Source organism: Lynx canadensis, chromosome C2 (genome assembly GCF_007474595.2).
Source record: "Lynx canadensis isolate LIC74 chromosome C2, mLynCan4.pri.v2, whole genome shotgun sequence".
In the NCBI taxonomy this organism is placed as follows: Eukaryota; Metazoa; Chordata; class Mammalia; order Carnivora; family Felidae; genus Lynx; species Lynx canadensis.
The window spans coordinates 147169333-147191422 of NC_044311.2; the positions used below are offsets into that span (position 1 = coordinate 147169333).

General features: G+C 46.6%; 1 pseudogene; it reads left to right on the top strand.

Moving 5' to 3' along the window:
• The first annotated feature begins 20668 nt into the window (after positions 1-20668).
• On the top strand, positions 20669-21834 carry LOC115523802 (annotated as a pseudogene).
• Positions 21835-22090: the final 256 nt, after the last annotated feature.

The window sequence follows — 22090 nt, forward strand, 5'->3', positions numbered from 1 at the left end:
ATGGAAAGTTTTCAGAGGAGGGACAAGAAAGGTATTAGCAGAAGAATAAGATTGTTCCAGGCAAAGATTTCCCCGAGGGGGAGAAGCAAGGGGTCTTATCATAGAAATTACCTCATCTTCCTTTGGGGGACAGAGAGCGTCCGTGTGGCAGACCCCTTGCCACGGACGGAAAAATCCCTGCCCAGTTAAGACTACATTTCTGGGGGAGGTTGAAACTGCAGTTAGATTAGGTATTAAGACCCACTTTGGGAACTTGGTCTAAGTGACACCATCTGGGGCCTGTGGTTTCTTTTTAACAGGTGCTAAGGGATGTCTGCTGGGCCTTCCCTTTATGGGCTCCCCCTCTTTGCATCAAAGAGGAAAAGTGATGGGTGGGGGGGTTACACAAGCCGATCTGCATCCAGGCTGGCTTCCAGAAACAAGGGGGGAGGGGGCGGGGGAAGAGCAGGAGGGAGTTCCCCAAAATTGAATTCAATGGGTTCAAGAGATACACAATTCTTGGTTCTCCTTGAAAAGGGCAGAAGATAAACCCTGCAAGACGAGACTGGCGGGCTGGTGAGCTGGCCCAATATACCCAGTATTTTATAAATCTCATGAGTGCTTTTCCAGCTTACAGTCTCCAGCCCCAGCAGGTCTCCCTGCCCTCAAAGTTACCCTCTGGCCCCTGGGGAGTGGATTCCCTGCCTTAGGCATCACACCAGAGAATTTCATGACTCGAGGACCCTGATCTGCAGTTTCCTGGGCTTTTCCTCCGGCCCTTGTCCAGCAGCCCATCCCCACCCCTCCCCCACCAGCCCTGGCATTTCTCAGCTATTACAGGGCCTGGCTCGGCAAAGTCATCTAACAGCCCCTTTGCTACGCCCGCCCACGCATCTCTGGCTTTGACGTGGTTCCCACCCTCCAGTTTCTGTGATGACAAGCCAGAAGCAAAAATAACAGGTGAATAGTTTTGCTTCCTCCTGGGTCTCCACTTACAATACACCTTCTGCCCAGAGGAAAGGGCCTGCCCCTCTTTGCTCTTCCGGCTTCTCAAGAGCTCACAGAACACTCTCGGCTCATTCTGGTGCTGCAGTCTCTGGTAAGACTCTTGTTAGCAGGTTCTGGCCACTTGGAAACAATTGCCTTTGGCTGTGGGCCCGCTTAGAATCTTTAGAGATTTGAGTCGGGGCTCCAAAAACCTTACTGGGTAAATATTTATTTATGATAAATAAATACATTTATGTGTGACAAATAAATAAATATTTATTTATGAAAGCATCGCTTACATCTTGACATGTTACTGTACAGTCAGAATTTCCATTTTTAGGGCCTCTTCCTCTCCACTGTGCCTTGGTGGCAGCCTTAATTTATTTTAAAACATTTCCAACTGACCTTCCTACAGTCTATGATTTCTGTACCGCTTGGCTTTTCCATGACCGGGCCATGATGGAGGCTATGTTTCTCCCCGTGGTCCACAAGAGCATCGTGCATTAATTCCATCATGGCATTAATCAGGCTATTGGATGGGAATAACACCGTGGTGGGCTAAAAACTTCCTACTCCCAAAAGATATCCAGGTCCTAATCCCTGGAACCTGAGAACCGTGCCTTTATTTGGAAAAAGGGTCTTTGCAGATGGGATTAAGTTCAGGATCTTGAGACAAAGACATTGTCCTGAATTATTGTAGAGGGCCCGAAATGCCCTTACGCGTGTCCTTATAAAAGATGCAGAGGGAGATTCCACAGACAGAAAAGGAGGAGGCCATGTGACCACAGAGGCAGAGATTGAATTGATTGATGTGGCCACAAGTCAAGGAGGGTCTGGAACCACCAGATGCTGGAAGGAACAGACTCTCTCCCAGAGCCTCGGGAGGGAATACAGCCTTGCTGACACCTTGATTTTGGCTCAGTGGTACTGATTTTAGACTTTTGGCCTCTGGAACTGTGGTGGAAGAATATTCTATTGTTTTAAGCCACACGGTTTGCAGTACTTTGTGTCAACCTTAAAAATAAAACTCCCAGATGACATGATACTCAATGCCAAAAACTCAAAAGACTCCACCAAAAAGTTGCTGTGAATTCAGCAAAGTCACAGGATAGAAAGTCAATATGCAGAAATCTGCTGCATTTCTATACACCAATAATAAAGCAGCAGGAAAAGAAATCAAGAGGCGCCTGGGCGGCTCAGTTGGTTAAGCATCCAACTCTTGGTTTCGGCTCAGCTCATGATCTCACACGCTTCATGGATTTTAGCCCCACATCTGGCTCTGCACTGACAATGCAGAGCCTGCCTGGGATTCTATCTCCCTCTCTCTGCCCCTCCCCTGTATGCTCTCTCTCTCTCTCTCTCTCTCTCTCTCTCTTGCCCTTTCTCTCAAAACAAAAACAAAAAAAGGAAGAAAGAAGGAAAGAAAGAAAGAGAAATCAAGACATCAATCCCATTTGCAATTGCACCAAAAACAATTAGATACCTAGGAATAAACCTAAGTAAAGAGGTAAAAGATCTGTACTCTGAAAACTATAGAAAACTTATGAAGGAAATTGAAGATACAAAGAAATGGAAAAACATTCCATGGTCATGAATTAGAAGAATACACATTGTTAAAATGTCTACACTACCCAAAGCAATCTACACATTTAATGCAGTCCCCATCAAAATACCATCAGCATTTTTCGCAGAGCTAGAACAAACAATCCTAAAATTTGTATGGAACCACAAAAGACCCCGAATAGCCAAAGCAATCCTGAAAAATAAAAACAAAATTGGAGGCACCACGAGTCTGGATTGCAAGCTATATTATAAAGCTTCAGTCATCAAGACAGTATGGTGCTAGCACAGAAATAGATGCATAAGTCAATGGAACAGAGTAGAAAACCCAGAAAGGGACCCACAACTATATGGTCAACTAATCTCCGAGAAAGCAGCAAAGAATATCCAATGGAAAGAAGTCTCATCAACAAATGGTGCTGGGAAAACTGGACAGCAACATGCAAATGGACCACTCTTTTACCCCGTGGACAAAAATAAATTCAAAATGGAGGAAAGACCTAACTGTGAGACAGGAAACCATCAAAATGCTAGGGGAGAACATAAGCAGCAACCTCTTTGATCTCTGCCAGAGCAGCTTCTTACTAGGCAGGTCACCAGAGGCAAAGGAAACAAAAGCAACAATGAACTTTTAGGACTTCATCAAGATTAAAAAAAAACACTTCAGTACAGCAGTACAGGGAAGGAAACAATCAACAAAACTAAAAGGCAGTGAGTGGGAGAAGATATTTGCAAAGGACATGTCTGCTAAAGGGTTAGTATCCAAAATCCATGAAGAATGTATTACTCACCACCCAAAAAAACAAATAATTCAGTTAAAAAATGGGCAGAAGACATGAACAGTCACTTTTCCAAAGAAGACATCCAGATGGCCAACAGACACATGAAAAAATGCTCATCACTCATCATCAGGGAAAGACAAATCAAACTCAAGATGAGATACCACCTCACACCTGTCAGAATGTTAAAACTAACAACACAAGAAACAATGGGTGTTGGCGAGGATGTGCAGAAAGGGGAACCCTCTTGCACTGTTGGTGGGAATGCAAACTGGTGCAGTTGCTCTGGAAAACAGTGTGGAGGTTCCTCAAAGAGTGAAAAATAGAACTGCCCTATGACCCAGCCATTGCATTACTAGGTATTTATCCAAAGGATACAAAAATACAGATTTGAAGAGGTACATGCACCCTGATGTTTATAGCAGCATTATCAACAACAATCAAACTATGGAGAAAGCCCCAATGTCCATCACCTGATGAATGGATAAAGAAGATGTGGTGTAGGGGTGCCTGGGGGGCTCAGTCAGTTAAGTGTCTGACTTCAGCTCAGGTCATGATCTCATGGTCCGTGAGTTCAAGCCCCACATCGGGCTCCATGCTGACAGCGTGCTTGAGATTCTCTCTCTCTCCCTCTCTCTCTGCTCACTCTCTCTCTCAAAATAAATAAATAAACTGTAAAAAAATTTTAAGAAAAAGTTGTGGCTATATATGTACGTGTGTGTGTGTGTGTGTGTGTGTGTGTGTGTATGGGAATATTACTCAGCCAGTGAAAAGAATAAAAGCTCGCCATTTGCAACAATGTGGGTGGAGATTATGCTAGGTCAGGTAAGTCAGTCAGAAAGAGACAAATACCATATGATTTCATTCATATGTGGAATTTAAGAATCAAAACAGATGAATATATGGGAGGGGGGAGAAAGAGAGAGAGGGGAAACAAACCATAAGAGACTCTTAAAGGTAGAGAACAAACTGAGGATTGATGGAGGGAAGTGGGGAGGGGGGATGGGCTAAATAGGTGATGGGTATTAACGAGGGCACTTGTCGTGATGGGCACTGGGTGTGACATATAGGGAAGTGCTAAATCACTGAATTCTCCTGAAACCAATATTGCACTGTATGCTAACTAACTAGAATTTAAATTAAAATTTGAAAAGAAAAAAAATTAATTATAAAAAACAAATAAAAAATAAAACTGCCAGTTAGAGGCACCTGGGTGGCTCAGTGGATTATCGTAGACTCTGGGTCTAAAGTTCTCTCTTGTCTAGTAAAACAGCAGGATGCAGGATTGAAAGCAAGAAATGGCTGATGTCCGGGAAAAGACAAGAGCCCTGAATAAGGGTCCTTGCCCCGTTTTTATTAGGATCAGAAGGCTTACAAACACGGTGATGGACGTGCACAAAGGGACAATGAATCTGTGAACATTAACTTGTGGGCCTGAGGGAAAGGGAGTCTTGAGGATATTTGTGGTTGGGGGTTTGGGTTAATACAAAACAAAATCCGGGCGCCGGGCAGGCGGGAGGAAGGTTGTTTACAGTGGACAGGAGGCAGCACCTCTGTTTTTCTTACCCTCGGGGATGAGACAGCGGCAATAACCTCAGGGTTGACAAGGCACCTTTTCTTTTGTTAACCATCTCTACTCTGGGCTGCTTTGCCTGCAGCGCAGTGGTCCATAGTCCACTGGCCCTATCCTCCTGTGAAAGCACCTTTTCAGCTATAGTACTAAATTGGGGTGACTTCACCCTGATTATCTAATCCTGTTTATTTCATATACCTATGTATTGGGCACCTTTGCACCATTCTTATTTTAGGCCTTTGTCTCTCCCTCTCTATTTTGGGGGCTTTCACCCCCTCTCTATTTGGGGGTGCCTTTGCACCTCCCTATTCTCAAGGTGTCTTTGCACTCCCTATTCTTGGGGTAACAATCTGATTTACTCAAACTCGGGTGTGAGCATTTTATGACTTTGTATTTCTTTAGGCCTTGTTAACCCATTGGTGTAAGCCCAGGGGGGTTCCTAAGCTTATCGCTCATAGTCGATTAAGCGTCCAACTCTTGATCTCAGCTCAGGTCTTGATTTCAGGGTTGTGCGTTCAAGCCCCACATTGGATTCTGCACTAGACACCATGCCTGCTTTAAAAGACAATGAATTAGTCAATTAATTAATTAATAAAACTGCCAGTTATTTTACCAGCAAACAATGGGTTGATTTGGGAATAGCAGAGAATCGCGATCAGGCACAAGGAAGATGTGGCAAAACCATAGGCAAGTCTGGAAAACAAAGAAGACCACTCTTTTATAGAGGACAGCAGGGAGGTGGGAAGGGCCGTTATAAACAAAAAGCCCATTGGAGTAAACTGGGAGCTGGAAGGAATAGTGGCTTTTCATTGGCTGAGCTGAGGCTGTCTCTCATTGGTGGCACTGTTGCTGGTGGGAGGAGAGAACCTTCCTCCTCCTGCTGGGATAATGAGTAATATCAACTCTCAAGGTACCTCCCTTTCTGCTGGGTCTGCAATGAGATTAGTGCTGGGCATGAGAGCTTCCCCTGCCTGCCTCCTGATTCTGTTCGAAATGAGGTTTCCTTGTATGGATTTTCACATCTGTTACAGCAATCATGGGAAACTCATACCCACGGGGAAATGACCTCGCTCGGGAAGCAGCCTGGCTCGTGTTCCAATTCTGACTTTGCCGTTACTAGCTGAGTGACCTCGGTAAGATGCTTAACATCTAGCCACTCTAGCTTTCTACTCTGTAACGTGGAAGGTGATGAAAAGGATGCCCATCTCGGAGATAATTACGTATTCAATGTGGGAAGTGCATCAAATAACATCTGATCTATAATCATTCTTGTAAGGGGTTTTCTTACCGAAATAAAAACGAACAACTTTGAATTTATCAGCTAAGTGGTGAGAATCTATATTCACGAGATCATTGAAAAGCATCCTTTTTGGTCAGATTTTATGTCCGGTAATATGTTTCATGGCCTGAGCTTTTAGTAGAACATAACGATGACAATGCACGTTAATGATAATAATACAGATGAACAGAAGCGAGGGGAAGCAAAAATAAAATAAAAACAGGGAAGGGGGACAAACCATAAGAGACTCTTAAATACGGAGAACCGAGGGTTGCTGGAGGAGTGTTGGGTGGGGGGCTGGGCTAAACGGGTGAGGGGCATTAAGGAGGGCACTTGTTGGGATGAGCACAGGGTATTAGATGTAGGGAATGAATCACTAGATTCTACTCCTGAAATCATTATTGCACTATATGTTAACTAAGTTGGATGTAAATTTCAAAAAAAAAAAAGATTAATAAACTTTAAAAATGATAAGAATAATAATATAATCATTGCTAATGTATGTCAAGGGCTCACATTTGTCGGGCGTTGCTCTAAGTCCTTCCAACCCCCCACCCCCTGTGTACTGTGGCCCCGTTGTACTCCCCCTATATTCAGATGAGGCGGCTAAGACACAGGTTCCAGGGCTCACCCCACATCACGTGTTTTGTTGGAATTCACAGCAGGGACGGACGGGACACCGGACAATTGGGCACGAACTCAAGGCTTTAAGAAAGCAGGCGGCTGTTTAGAGAGAAAGAGGGATGATTTCAAGATCAGGGATTCTACTGACTCCAGCAGGATGGGGGGTTCCCAAGGTACAGAATTCTGATTCAAGTACAAATGATTCAAGAAAGGAATACAATGAGCAAGAAAGAAAAAAACAAAACCACATCGCGTTATAAGCCGGATTGTGTCTACCCAAAAGTTCCCGTGTTGAGGCCCTGACCTCCAGTGTTTCAGAATGTGACTGTATTTGGAGACGGACCCGTTAAAGAGGTGACTGAGTTAAGACGAGGTCATCAGGGTGGGGCCCCCATACAATGCGCCTGGTGTCCTTAGGAGAAGAGGAGATCAGGACGCAGAGAGACACGACACGGATGTGCACAAAGAAAGGGCTGCATGAAGACACAGCGAGAAGACGGTCATCTGCAAGCCTCAGGAGAGACCGACTCTGTCAACACCTTTGTCCCTGACTTCCAACCTCCAGAACTGTGAGAAAGAAATGTCCGCTGTCGGACGGAGCTGCCCAGGCTGTGGGACTTAGCTGTAGCAGCTGAGGCAAACTGAGGCAGACGGTAGGAGAAAATAACTGGTGGCCCCGGGGTGGCCACACCACTTCTTATCGTTCAAAGATGTCATCGGGAAGGCTCAGCCGGCTCAGATTTCTTTTTTTTTTTTAATTTTTTTTTTCAACGTTTATTTATTTTTGGGACAGAGAGAGAGAGACAGAGCATGAACGGGGGAGGGGCAGAGAGAGGGAGACACAGAATCGGAAACAGGCTCCAGGCTCCGAGCCATCAGCCCAGAGCCCGACGCGGGGCTCGAACTCACGGACCGCGAGATCGTGACCTGGCTGAAGTCGGACGCTTAACCGACTGCGCCACCCAGGCGCCCCATCAGCCGGCTCAGATTTCTGAAGGTCTTGCACAAGCCTGGAAAGGAAGGTCATGTATTAAGCGCCTGCTGTATACACAGCACCGAACCGAGAAACGTGAGATGCCAAGAAGAGTTGCTCAGAGAGCCCTCCAGGGCAAAGACAGCACGTCTGGACTCGGACACTGCCTCACAGGCTAACAGAACTTGCAACGTGCGACCGATCTCTTGGTCGACAAGACTGGGGAAATTATAGCGAGTGAGAAGTTGCCGACACCGCGGACGCAGACAAAGAGTTACCACATTTTCAGAAAGGGCGTGGGGGGGGGGGTGGGGAAAGAAAGATTCGGGAAACGATAAACCATTAAGATTAAGTCTGATTCACCAGGGAAAAAAAGTTAATATCGAGGATGAATTATTGAATGGACGGTTTTGAATCCTGTCAACGTAGCCTCGTTTCTTTCCACGGACTAGGTGACTTATACGGTGACTTAGTGAGATCTTTCAGTTTCCCCTTCACAGGGTTTCTCACAACACTAGTGTTCCTTAAAATGGTAACCAAAACAAGGGGAGTGATCATTGAGGAATGGGGGAAGCACTGGGTTAAACAAAATGAGCTTGAAAACATATTATTATTGCGGGATTCTTCAGGGCATATAGTAAACTGACTCATGCAGGGCATTTTCCCAGAAGGCGAATATGGCACAGATCATTTTTAAACATTTCATAAGATCCTTATTTGGAAGAAGACCCATAAATACAGGTGCCAGTCAAGGAACGGAGATTGGAAATTGCTAGAATTGACAATGCATATCTGGATTTTGGCAGGTCGTGTAACGACATGTTAGTGAGAACCAGGTGGAAAATAGGAGGAAAGATAGCCGAGGCAGTAATTAATTAGAAGGAATTGTGGCCAACAAAGCAAATAGTTAATGACTTCACACAGCATAAAGAATCCACAGATAGAATAACGTTCTGGAAGCCATTCCTTTCAAATGTGCAGATAAGACAAAGCTGAGGTGAGCAATGAGCATGTCAAATGAGATATTCAACAAGACTTTGACAATCAATGGTTGACTAAAACCAACAAGATACCCTTACCAGGGGTTATTCATTGAATTGAGGTTTCTTTCTTCTTTCTTTCTTTCTTTCCTTCTTTCTTTCTTTCTTTTTAATGTTTATTTATTTTTGAGAGAGAGAGAGAGACAGAGTGTGAACGGGGTAGGGGCGGAAAGAGAGGAAGGCACAGAATCCGAAGCAGGCTCCAGGCTCTGAGCTGTCAGCACAGAGCCCTGCGTGGGGCTCGAACTCATGAACCGAGAGATCATGACTTGAGCAAAAATCAAGAGCGAGATGCTTAACCAACTGAGTCACCCAGATGCCCCTGAATTGAAGTTTCTCATGACTGAGTGCTGCAAAGAAAGCAAGAATTGAAAATGAGCTAGGGAATGTATTTGACCTCAAACTCATCCAGTGGTAACCGTGTGTGACGTGTCTCCTAGAAAGCAAGGTAACCTGTTCTTGCATTCTCCGAATCCCAGTGTTCGGGCGCCGAGGACCACCTGCTGAGCCCTCCACAGCGTTGACATTGGCCCATCCTGTTTTCTAGAGAAACACCAGCCAGTGCACCTGGGTTAAGGACACGAGGGAGTTCTTTTTCGCTATCAGTTTCAAATTATTTCAAAATAAAAACTTGAAAAAAAAAAAAAAAAGAGGAAACGCTAAGTATACAGAGCCTTTGTCAGATCGTATATGGAAAATTATATTTTGGTCCTGGTACCACAGTGAAAACCTGCCACACACTGTGAAAAGGGTGGCAGTTGGGGCGCCTGGGTGGCTCAGTTGGCTACGTGTCCGACTTCGCCTCAGGTCACGATCTTGCAGTTCATGAGTTCGAGCCCCACGTCAGGCTCTGCGCTGACAGCTCCGAGCCTGGAGCCTGCTTCCGATTCTGTGTCTCCCTCTCTCTCTGCCTCTCCCCTGCCCCTGCTCCGTCTCTCTCTGTCTCTCAAAAATGAATAAGCGTTCAAAAAAAAAAATGGAAAGGGTGGCAGAATAGGGATGTTTTTAAAAGAAGCAGAGGTGTGATGGGGGCTGACCTGTCCTCGGCTGTCTTGTGAAGGATTAATGAGAAGGCAGAACAGGGCAGCTGGGCTTGAGGAGGCAGACTTCAGCTCCTGGAAGGAAGACCATCCATCCATCCATCCATCCCTTTGGCCTTAGAGGCAACAAGCAGCCTCAGAAGGTGACGGTCTCCTTCCAGCACGAAGGTGATCAGTCAGGGCTGAACTGGGTTGCAGTTTGAGCTGGACACAGTGACGTCTAAGGAGCCCTAGATATGATACCCTACCTCGCTGGGTGTCCATAAAGCCATTTTCAATGCTCAGAGGAGGCAGAATTTCAGATGGCCCATCCCAAGACTCACGGTCACTGGTTGTGTGCTCACAGACGAGCTCACTTTATCCCATAGTTTTGTCCTAATCGAGAATGAATCCTAGAGGGCTAGTCTCCAAAATATATACATAATTTATACAACTCAACACCAATAAAACAAAGAATCTGATTATCTGATTAAAAATGGGCAGAGGACCTGCACAGGCGTTTTTCCAAAGAAGACAGACAACTGGCCAGCAGACACATGAAGAGATGCTCAACATCACTCATCGTCAGGGAGGCGCAAATCAAAACCACAATGAGATATCACCTCGCGCCTGTCAGGATGGCTAATATCAAAAAGACAAGAAATAACAAGTGTGGGTGAGGACGTGGAGAAAAAGACAGCCTCGCGCACTGTTGGTGGAAATGCACACTGGTATAGCCACTGGGGGAACAGTATGGAGGTTTCTCAAAAGATAGAAAATAGAATCACCATATGATTCAGTAATTCCAGTAATTCCACTACTGGGTTTTTACCCAAAGAAAATGAAAACACTGAACCGATCCTGGGTGGCTCAGTCAGTTGAGCATCCGACTCTTGGTTTTGGCTCAGGGTTGTGATCTCAGGGTTGTGAAATCGAGCCCCGAGTCAGGATCCACATGGAGCCTGCTTGAGATTCTCTCTCTCTCCCTCTGCCCTTCACTTCAGCTCATGTCCTCTCTCTCTCTCTCTCTCTGTAAAATTTGTTTTAAATATGAAAATACTAATTTAAAAAGATATATGCACTTCTATGTTTATTGTAGTATTGTTTACAATAACCAAGTTATGGAAGCCACCTAAGTGTCCATCAATAGATGAACGGATAAAGAAATAGAGGTACATATATATACAACGGAATACTACTCAGCTATAAAAAAGAACGAGATCTTGCCATTTGGGACAACACGGATGAACCTAGAGGGTATGCCCTTAAGTGAAGTAATTCAGACAGAGAAAGACAAATAGGATACGATTTCATTTATATGTGGAATCCAAAAAACAACATACATGAACAAACAAAAACCAGAAACAAAATCATAAATACAGAGAACGGACTGATGGTGGCCAGAGGGGAGGGGATTGGGCGAATGGCCAAAATAGGTGAAGGGGGTTAAGAGGTACAGGCTTCCAGTTATAAAATATGTAAGTCATGGGGTTGAAAAGTACAGCGCTGAGAATCAGTCAATAACATTGTAACGACATTGTAAGGTGACAGACGGTAACTACACTTATGGTGAGCGCAGAGTAGAGAATTGCGGATCGCTTGAAACTAATGTAACATTGCATGTCGATTACACTTCAATTAAAAAATCATAATGGGCGGGAGAGAGAATGAATCCTAGAATTAGAATACAATAAATTGCCCATGGCTCTAGATTCCAGAGGACCTCAGAGCCATAATGAGAAATGATTTGTAGCTAGCGAAGATGAATATATAAAACTTCTGGGCAATTGTACTGGGTTGAATAAAGCCCCTCCAAAATTCACGTCCACCCAAAACCTCAGAATGTGGCCTTATTTGAAAATAGCGTCTTGGCAGATGTAATTAATTAACTTAAGATGAGGTCATACTAGATTAGGGTAGACTCTAGTGCATTGCCTGATGTCCTTCTAAGAAGAGATACACAGACAAACACGGGAAGAAGGTCATGTGAATTTGGAAGCAGACGTTGGAACAAATGTTCTACAAGCCAAGAAATGCCAAGGATTGCAAGCCACCATCAGAAACTAGGTATAATCCTACCCAGAACCTTTGGAAAGAGCACAGCCCTGCCACATCTTGCTTTCAGACTTCTAGTCTCTACAACCATGAGAAAATAAATTTTTGTCATTTTAAACCACTCAGTTTGCTGTAATTTCTTTCTTTCTTTCTTTCTTTCTTTCTTTCTTTCTTCTTTCTTTTCTTTCTTTCTTCTTTCTTTTCTTTCTTTCTTTCTTTTTTTTTTTTTTTTTTTTTTTAGTGTTTATTTATTTTGAGAGAGAGAAGGAGAGAAAGAGAGAGAGAATCCCAAGCAGGCTCCGTTCAGTAAGCACAGAGTCAGACGGGGGGGCTCGATCCGACAAACTGTGAGATCATAACCTGAGCTGAGATTAAGAGTCGGACACTCAACCGACTGAGCCACCCAAGCGCCCCGGTTTGCTGTGATTTCTTAAGGCGGCCACAGGAAACTAACCTTGCGGTGAAAGGCTGACCAGGTATAGCCTCTTCTTAGTGTTTACAACGGGAAGGGGCGAGAGCAGGTCCCGATTCATCGTATGGGAACCTGATACCCCCCTTCAGCCACAGACTTCCGCGAGTTGTCTCAAATCCTGAGCTCTCTAATTCAGACAATGCTCAAGCCAAGCCACTTCCTCGAAAAGTGAAAATAAGTGAATTAATTAATTAACTCAATAAAAGGTCTGTCTCAAGCGATGGAGACTTCACGTGATTTTCTCCCTGAGTCAAGTTCGCATCTGTCTCCTGGCTGCTTCCCTGCTCCCGCCCGGTCCGAGCAGACCCCCAACAATGCCTTTGTTTCCGGGCCCATCGGAACACTTCACGGAGCACCCACTACCAGCGGGCCAGCACTTTATGAGTCCAGACTCACTGCCCTTGGTTTGTGACTACAAATGTACCCAAAAGACTACACAATGAGAGTAAAGCCTCTGGGCAGGAGAAATCATGATAGGGACAGACCCTAGATTGGATCCAATAATTCTGCACAAACAGGAAACACAGGGTAGCTGAGGCTCCCCCTCCTTTGGGGGCCCGCATTGCACCCGTGCCCGGGGGGCGCGGGATAACAACCAATCCCTAGTCGGCAATCTCTACGCGCAGGCCCAGTTGTAAGCATGTTCGCATGTTTTACTCAATTCCCACAGCAACCCTATGAACCAGTTATTATTTGCCTCACTTTTCAAAGGCTGAAACTGAAACGGAGAGGGACTGAGTAACTTACCTGAGATCACGCAGGGAAGAAGCGACGGCAGGGATCTGAACCTAGGTGGTATGGCTCCAGCGTCTGTGCTCGTACCCATCTGTGACAGGCGGGCTGAGAAGGCCACCTGTGATCCCCATCTCCTGGTATTCACCCCTCTGAGGAATCCCTTCCTCTTGAGTATGGATGGTACCTATCACTCGATAGAATGTGGCAAAGTCGAAGGGACACCACTTCTGTATTTTAGTTACAGATGATGGTAGTTTCCATTTTGCTAGTCGAATCTCTCTATTGCCTTCTTGGCCCACACACATTGAAGAAGCAAGCAGCCATGGTCGAAAGGCCCCCGTGGCAAGGCACTGGAGTTGCCTCCAGCAAAGACTTGAGGTCCTGAGTCCAACAACCCTAAAGAAACTGAGTTTGGGGCACCTGGGTGGCTCAGTTGGTTGAGCATCCACCTTCAGCTCAGGTCACGATCTCACAGTTTGTGGGTTCGAGCCCCGTGTGCTGAAAGGTCATAGCCTGGAGCTTGCTTCGTATTCTCTGTCTCCCCCTCTCTCTCTCTCTGCCCCTCCCCCATTCATAGTTTCCCTCTCTCTCTCTCTCAAAATAAATAAAAACATTTAAAAAAAAGTTTTTTTAGAGAAACTGAGTTCTTCTGACAACCATGTGAGCTTCAAAATGGGTTCTGCCCCAGTGGACACTAGCCCTGGCTGATACCTTGGGAGACCTTGAACAGAGAAGCCAGCTAAGCTGTGCCCGAATTCTGATCTATAGAAACTATGAGATGAGTGTTGTTTTAAGCTATTGAGTGTGGGGTTATTTGTTATGCAGCAACAGATAACTGATACAGCCCCCTGAGATGGAATCCCAACTTAGCCATAAACCCGCTGACCATGCACCGTCCCGCGCCTCGGGTTTCTCATCAATTCAGTGAGAGAGGGGCTACTTTCATTCATTCACTCAACAACTATTTGCTGAGCAACTACTTGGTGCCAGGTGAGGTTCTAAATGCCAGGAATACAACAGAAGATGACTGTGGCAGAGTCCCTGCCTTCATGCGACTTACATTTCAGTGAAGGGAGAAAGATGTGATGGTTAATTTTACGTGTCAACGTGACCGGGACAGGGGGTGCTCAGATATCTGGCTAAACATCCTTCTGGGCTTAGCCAAACCCCACCCCACAGTGTTTGGGGGTGGGGTGTTTGGGGACGAGATTAACATCTGATTCTGTAGACTGAGGAAAGCAGATCATCTAATCTGCTGGAGGCCTAAATAGAACAAAAGAGAGAATTTATTGTGAGCTGCAACACTGGTCTTCCTCTGCACGTGACCTGAAACCTACACCATCAGCTTGCCTGGGGCTCCAGCTTGCCAAGAGCAGACCGCGGGACTCCTCCACCTCCACGATTTAATGTGAGATAATTCCTGCAATTAATCTGCTTGGTGCTGCTGTTCTAGAGAACTCCGACTAACACCGTGGACAATGAGCATACGTAAATACGTCACGTGACAGATTGCAATAAGTGCCATGGGGACAAAAGCAATTATGAAATGTCTTTTATGTCGGTTGTATCACACACACTCATGTAACTAGACATCGTCTTCTATCAGGCTCTCCTTTCAAAGACGAGACATCCAAGCAGCATTATTTTTCAAAGAATTATAAGACTAAGGACACACACACACAAATCAAGGCAAAACCGGTTAGAGCCAATAACCTGGGCAGGTCCTCCTGTAAGGGACAAAAGCTAGCCATAAAAAAGATAAAGAGCCTATTCTACTTGAACAGAATCCCCTGGATGGCGGACCCAAGTCTTCTGTCCCTGGTTCTGTGCCTTCAACTCTAAATCTGTATTGGTCACCCTCACTGGGTCAGCAAAGGTCACTCGGATGCCCCAAGTCAACTAGCATGGGGAGCTTATTGGGTCCAGGCCTGGAGGAGAAAGGGAGGAACCATCACCCCACAGAGAGTTGGGGTCAGTGGCAGGGTATATGGCTTCTTGTTGAGAGACACAGCCAACTCACGGAGACTCCTTCAGGAAAGGAGCCCACTTCACTGTCCTGCCACCCCCAAATCCTGAGCTGATGCCTTCCACTGACAAAATCCAAAGACAGGGGTAAAGGACTCTGTTGATGCATTTTATACAAGTCTCCCAGAGCACAGAGCAGGGCAGATGAGGTGAGAGGGGTTCTGGGGTGGGGGGGGGCAGATGGAAAGCCTCCAGCACCTCAGGGAAGCCATATGAAAAAGGATAAGAATAAGAGCAAAGATAATGAAGAAGCAAATTTAGATCCATGACAATTGGCATTTTTTTGCAAAAAGGTTTTTTAGGGTTTATACTTAACATTTTATAATCGTATTCACATGTATCAGATTTTTGAGATGTGTAAAGCATTTGGAAGAATAATCAATGTATTGGCTTGAAATTCGCATCAAGTTTTCATTTGGAAGAGTTTAATTCATTACGTTTTTATCTCTATTAAAATGTTTGCGGAGCTCTAATCTGTAAAATCATTTTTTGATATAATAGTTATCTAAGCAGAATGTGACTATTTAGACAACAATTAACTGTCTAAAAACAAATAACAGGGGCACTTGGGTGGCTCATTCGGTTAAGCATCCAACTCTTGGTTTGGGCTCAGGTCATGATCTCCCAGTTCATTCAGGTCATGGTCTTCCGGTTCGTGGGTTCGAGCCCCACGTCAGTCTCTGTGCTGACAGCTTGGAGCCTTCGGGGAATTCTTTCTCTCTCTGCCCCTCTCCCACCCATTCTTTCTCTCTCTCTCTCTCTCTCCCACCCCCCAAAATAAATAAATAAATTTAAAACATTGTTTTAAATTTAAAAACAAATAACAATTTAGTGTAGGTTCCTCGTAGTGTACGGAAGCCCTTTGGACATTAAACTATTAAAATGGGGTAAGTCCAGGGTCACTGTGAGCCGGGAGAGACATAAGCACTGGGTGTGATCACACCTCTTCTTCCCCAAGGTCACCTGCTGATCCTGTCCTGGGTTGGCCCCAGAGTCTAGTTCTAGAGTCCAGAGTTTCTTAACTTGAGGGACCTTTTATGTGGCATTGGGTAGAACTGGAGCTTGCGAGGATTTCAAAGGCAATGAAAAGACAAATAACCCAATTTGAAAATGGGCAAAGGGTCCATAAGACGTTCCTCCAAAGAAGATGAACCAATGGCCAAGGTGCACACGAGAAGTTGCTCAGTGGCCATCAGGGAAAGGAAAGTCACACCACAGTGAGATTCCACTGGATACCCTCCAAGATGCTATAAGGAAAGAGACACCCAGTAAGTGTCCGAAGAGATGGGGAGACCTCAGAACCCTCATGTCTTGCTGGTGGGGTTGTGAAACGGGGCGGCCACCTCAGAAAACGGTCTGGCCGGTCTTTCAAAGATGGCGCAGAATCGCTATGTGACCGGGTGATTTCACTCTTAGGTATGTGGCCAAAGGGAGAGGAAAACCTATGTCCATACAAGAGCTTGCATGTGTAGTAGCCAGAAAGTAGAGAAAACCCAAATATTCATCAACAGAGGAATGGATAAGTAAAATGTGGTATATGCGTGCAATACGGGGAGTGAAGGATTAATACATACAATGGCAGAGATGCGGCTTGAAAACACACGCCCTTCTCATTGCCTGCAGGCCCTACACACTACTGGCCTGGCCTTCTTGTCTCTGCATTCATATGCTCTGTCCTCATGGCCGTGCCTGGAATGTGCGAGCATGGGTATGTCCCAGAGCCTCTGCGCCCGGCCTTCTCTGTGCCCAGAACACGCTCTGCTTATACAGCCTACTCATTTCATTGCCTTTCTGCTGCAATGTCTCCTCTGGGGAGAGATCTTCCTTCTCACCGTCTCTCATCCTGCTTTTTCTTTTTTTTTCATAGCACATATCACTACTTGACACGATATTAGGCCATTTCGGTTCAACAAATATGTCTTTGCACATTTGTCTGGGTCCACGCTAGGCTCTAGGTTCCACGAAAGCAGAAACTTTGTGCGTCTTGTTCACTGCTGGATCCCTAGCCCTTAGAAGGGTGCTTCTTAGCACTTAATAGGTGTTCAAGATCTACTTGTTGAATACATGAATGAATGAATGAATGCCCGGGGTCATCCAGTAAATCAGTGGCAACTTCAGGTCCAGAGATAAAGTCTTCTGTGGCCCTTTTCCCGGTGGCTGTATTACTTCTAGGATTTCCCATCTGCAGAGTCTTGGACAACACACGTACCTGATTTGGAATCAGCACACATACAACCCCTCCTAAATTGTTCGATTTGTGACTCAATTATACCTGTACCCACAGCTAGGACTTTTACAGCATCTGTTTCTTCCCTGTGTGGAAATGTTCGCACTTTCCCATCAATTCTCTTTCATTCGTTCTAAAATGCAGAATTCGTGGCTGAGATTCTACCTGCCTCCTTCCTTTCTCTCTCCTGGCCATGCCCCTTTGCTCCTGCCTTCATCACAGGAGTCTACCTTGCATTAGGGTTTTGGTTTTGGTTTTGGTTTTAAGATATAAGGCAGCTGAAAGTCAGCCTGTGGCAGGAAACGGTCCCAAGCGAGCCTGGAACATGTGCGAATTCTCCTGGGAGCCACCCCTGCCAGCTGCCCACCCCCCGCCCCCCTCCACCCCGCACCTGGAGAATGGACCTCAGGGGATGGAAGAAGAAAGTGGAGCAAAGGGGTCCTTTGCCCTCAAAGGTGTAGACAGTCCAACTTATTCGTTCTCAGACCTTCAGACCACACCGGGGAGCTGCCCTGCTCAGAGATCTTCAGTTGTCTGGAGAAAGGGCAGGGCGGGGCGGGGGGTGGGGGGGGCGGCGCCTAGGTGGCTCAGTGGGTTGAGCGGCTGACTTCAGCTCAGGTCATGATCTCACAGTTTGTGAGTTCAAGTCCCAGATCGGGCTCTGTGCTGACATGACAGCCCACAGTCTGGAGCCTGATTCGGATTCTGTGTCTCCTCTCTCTCTCTCTCTCTCTGTCCCTCCCATGCTCACGTTCTGTCTCCCTCTCCCTCTCTCAAAAATAAACATTAAATGAAAAAGAGAGAGAGAGGAGAGGGAGGGAAGGATCCCTTCCAAGAGCAAAAGGCAAAATCCTTCATCCATTCCGGCAAGCGTGGCCAGCTGGATCCCCCTGGCGCTTTGGATCCTCAGTGAGGAGTCACCTCCGCGGGAGGTCATCAGTTCGCCAAGAACTGCCAAGAACTACCAGAGTCGGTCCACCGAGAGACAGTCCCGAGAAATTCCCGGAGAATCCAGGGAGCGCTCCGGCTGCCAAAGGCTCTCCATGTGCGGTCCACCAAATGCTGGGGGTGGGGGAGGCCACTCATGTGGGATCTCCCAATCGGATGGGAGCCACCAAATGTGGGGTGACCCAACGGGGTGGAAGCCCGCGGGCAGGCGGTGCAAGAATTCACCCAAGGTAGAACATAGGAGACAGAAATCTATTGATACACTGCAAGGAAGTGGCGGGCGAGACAGCAAAGCAGAGACGGCCATAAGAGACTGCTCTCATTCCATGAGTCAGGCTTCCCTCCTTGGCCGTGAGGTTAGAGATGCTGGAAGAAGCATCTGAGAAACTCACCCCCAGGCGCTCTGGGAGAGGGAGGTTGAGTGCCCGCCACGGAGGAACAAAACTTCACATTATATTGGAATCTGATGTGCCACGGGCGATATACTCTCTCTCTTTTTTTTAAGGGGGATGAAATTCACATAACATAAAATTAACCACTGAAACGTGTACAATTCAGTGGCATTTAGTACCTTCACAATGTTATGCGACCACCACCCATTTCGAGTACCACCATTTTCGTCACCCCCCCCCCAAAACCCACACATTAAGTAATCGCTCCTGTACTCCCCCATCCCGTCCCTGGAGACCACCTATCTACTTTCTGTCTCTATGCATTTACTTATTCTGGGTAGTTCATATGAATCGAATCACGTAATATGTGACCTCTTACGTCTGGCTTCCATCCACTCATCCACCAATGGACATTTGGGTAGCTGTAGGCAATGTTCTTTTGAACAGGCTTGCAAGATAAATCTAAGACTAGAATCCAGTGCTTTCTGACTAGCAAAAGGACCCTAAGCTAATAGTGGATCGAAAGACACACTGGTGCGGTCGTGGCATGGGCTGCCTAGATCTGGAAGCGGGAGAAATATCACAAGTGTGTTCATTTTACAATGCGTTGGGCAAGTTCACCTTCCAAGAACAAGCATCCCTTATCGTGTATTTGTCATTAGATAAATTACATTTCTCCACCAAGTCCTGTTTTTCTCCTCCTCTTTCGCCTTCCCCCCTCCCCCTCCTACCTCCTTCTTCTCCTTTTCCTTTCCTCCTCCTCCTCCCCCTCCTCCTCCTCCCCCCATTTCCCCTTCCCCTTCTCCTTCTGTGAGTGAACCTAAGCAAAAGATTTGTAACAGAGGCCACATGGACCATGGCCCATGTGACATAAGCTATAAGGAACGTGCCCCACCCATCTAACAATGTTTCATGTAAAATCAGCTCTAAACTTCTTTTTCGTACCTTGCTCTTCAACACAGCAACTGAATGCCACAATGTCTCTTCTTACATAAAACTGCAGGATAGGGGCGCCTGGGTGGCGCAGTCGGTTAAGCGTCCGACTTCAGCCAGGTCACGATCTCGCGGTCCGTGAGTTCGAGCCCCGCGTCGGGCTCTGGGCTGATGGCTCAGAGCCTGGAGCCTGCTTCCGATTCTGTGTCTCCCTCTCTCTCTGCCCCTCCCCCGTTCATGCTCTGTCTCTCTCTGTCCCAAAAATAAATAAACGTTGAAAAAAAAATTAAAAAAAAAAACAAAAACTGCAGGATATCTCATGATTAGGGTTAATGGCAGAGCCTCGACCCTCCAGGTCCCCACCATGTGATTAGGCTTTTCGGGTGGCCCTCTTGACTATCGACTGCTGGCCACTCAGCTGACATGGTTCCCTTTTTCTCTCTCCGTCCTTGCTGGCATCAGTGTCCCCAGAACTTCCCAGAAACTCCTCAGGGGACCTCCGTCTTTATTCTGGAAATACAACGCAAATGCATCAGGATTAAGGAAGAGATCAGAGCTTTGGCTTCAAAGCCTGTCACTTTACGTGTGTAACAAGTGTCCTGAAAAGACTGGAAACGAATCTCCACCGTATGCGCAAAACATTCGGATGTGCTAATTAAGTGTTACATCTGAAAAGAATGAGACTGGGGCGCCTGGGTGGCGCAGTCGGTTAAGCGTCCGACTTCAGCCAGGTCACGATCTCACGGTCCGTGAGTTCGAGCCCCGCGTCGGGCTCTGGGCTGATGGCTCAGAGCCTGGAGCCTGTTTCCGATTCTGTGTCTCCCTCTCTCTGCCCCTCCCCTGTTCATGCTCTGTCTCTCTCTGTCCCAAAAATAAATAAACGTTGAAAAAAAAAATTAAAAAAAAAAAAAAAAGAATGAGACTGCTCCTTGGTGTTTAAAATTAAATGTTGTAAATTTAATTAAACAAAAATTAAATTAAATTATTAAAATGAGGGGGCACCTTCTTGGCTCCGTTGGTGGAGCACACAACTCTTGATCTTGGGGGTTGTAAGTTCGAGCCCCACACTGGCTGTAGAGAGTCCTTAAAAACAAAATCTTTTTAATTTTTTTAAAAAATTAAGTTAAATGAAGTTAAATGACGTGGACCACCTTCCGCTGCCTCTGCCTGCGGTGCGATGCCCAGATCCAAGCACGACAAGAAAGTTTCCTTCACCAAAACTGCCAAGAAAGGCTTAGAACTGAACTAGAACCTGACAGGAGAGCTTTGGAAATGTATGGACATGTACGAGTACCGTTTCAGCGTCTCCGTGGCTGGTCTCCAGGGATCCAGCCGGCGGAAGGACATCCAGAATGCCGGGCAACATAGCCAGACGTTCTTTGGCAAAAACACAAGTGATGATGGCTGCCTTGGTATGAAGGCCATCTGACCAGTACAAAGACACCCTGCGTCAGGTCAGCCGGAGGTTCAGGGGTGACGTCTGTCTCCTTTTCACCTACCGCAGGACGAGGTGAAAGTGGTTCAGGAGACACGGGGAAATGGACTTCGCCAGAGCTGGAAGCAAAGCAACTTTCACCATGACCCTGGACCCCGTGGGGGGGGGGGGCACCCATGGAGCCACAGAGGAGGCAGCTGGGCCTGTCCAAGATGTGCAAGGAGGGCGACGTGCTGACCCCAGAGCAGGCCCGCGTGCTGAAGCTTTTTGAGTGTGAGATGGCTGAATTCAAGGTAACCATCAAATACACGTAGGATGTGCAGTCCAGGAGGTTCCAGCGGCCGGGAGATGACTTGGCTGAGAGCGCGTCCCAGCTGGCAGGAGAATCAGAAGAATCAGAGGGGGTAAGACTATGGCTGACAGGGGCTTGAGGCCGGGACGCAGGGAACCACTGCCCCGCTGGGGGAGCAGCTGTCTAACTGTTTATTTTGCTGTGAATGCAGACAAAGGAGGGCGAGGGACAGATTGTTATTCTACAAGAAATAAAAGTGCAGGGTGGCTCCCTTTGGACAGCAAAGAGGACTTTTCTTAGAATAAAGGCCTTGGCTTTGGGCTTTTGTTTGGATTCCCAAGATTCCCCTCTGTGTACTTGGAGCCAGCTTCCAGCACTGGGCTCCTGCGTGGTGGCCGGGGACGTGACGGTCATCACTTCTCTACCTGGGCCCTCCACACTGCCACCCTACTGGAAAAGAGGGTTTGCGTTTGCCCAGAAATACAGGAACCCTGGCTGCCCCCTCTACCCCTTTCTTTCTCTCCCTCCTCCCCACACTCCTTACCATCCCCCCCTTCTTCCCTCCCAAGCCAGGGCCAAGAGTCTTTTTTTTTTTTTTTTTAATGTTTACTTATGTATTTTGAGAGAGAGAGAAATGTGAGCAGAGGAGGGCCGGAGGAGAGGGAGACAGAATCCCAAGCAGACACCATGCTCAGTGCAGAGCCTGTCACCGGGCTGTATCCCTCAGCCATGAGCTCATGACCTGAGCCGAAATCAAGACTCG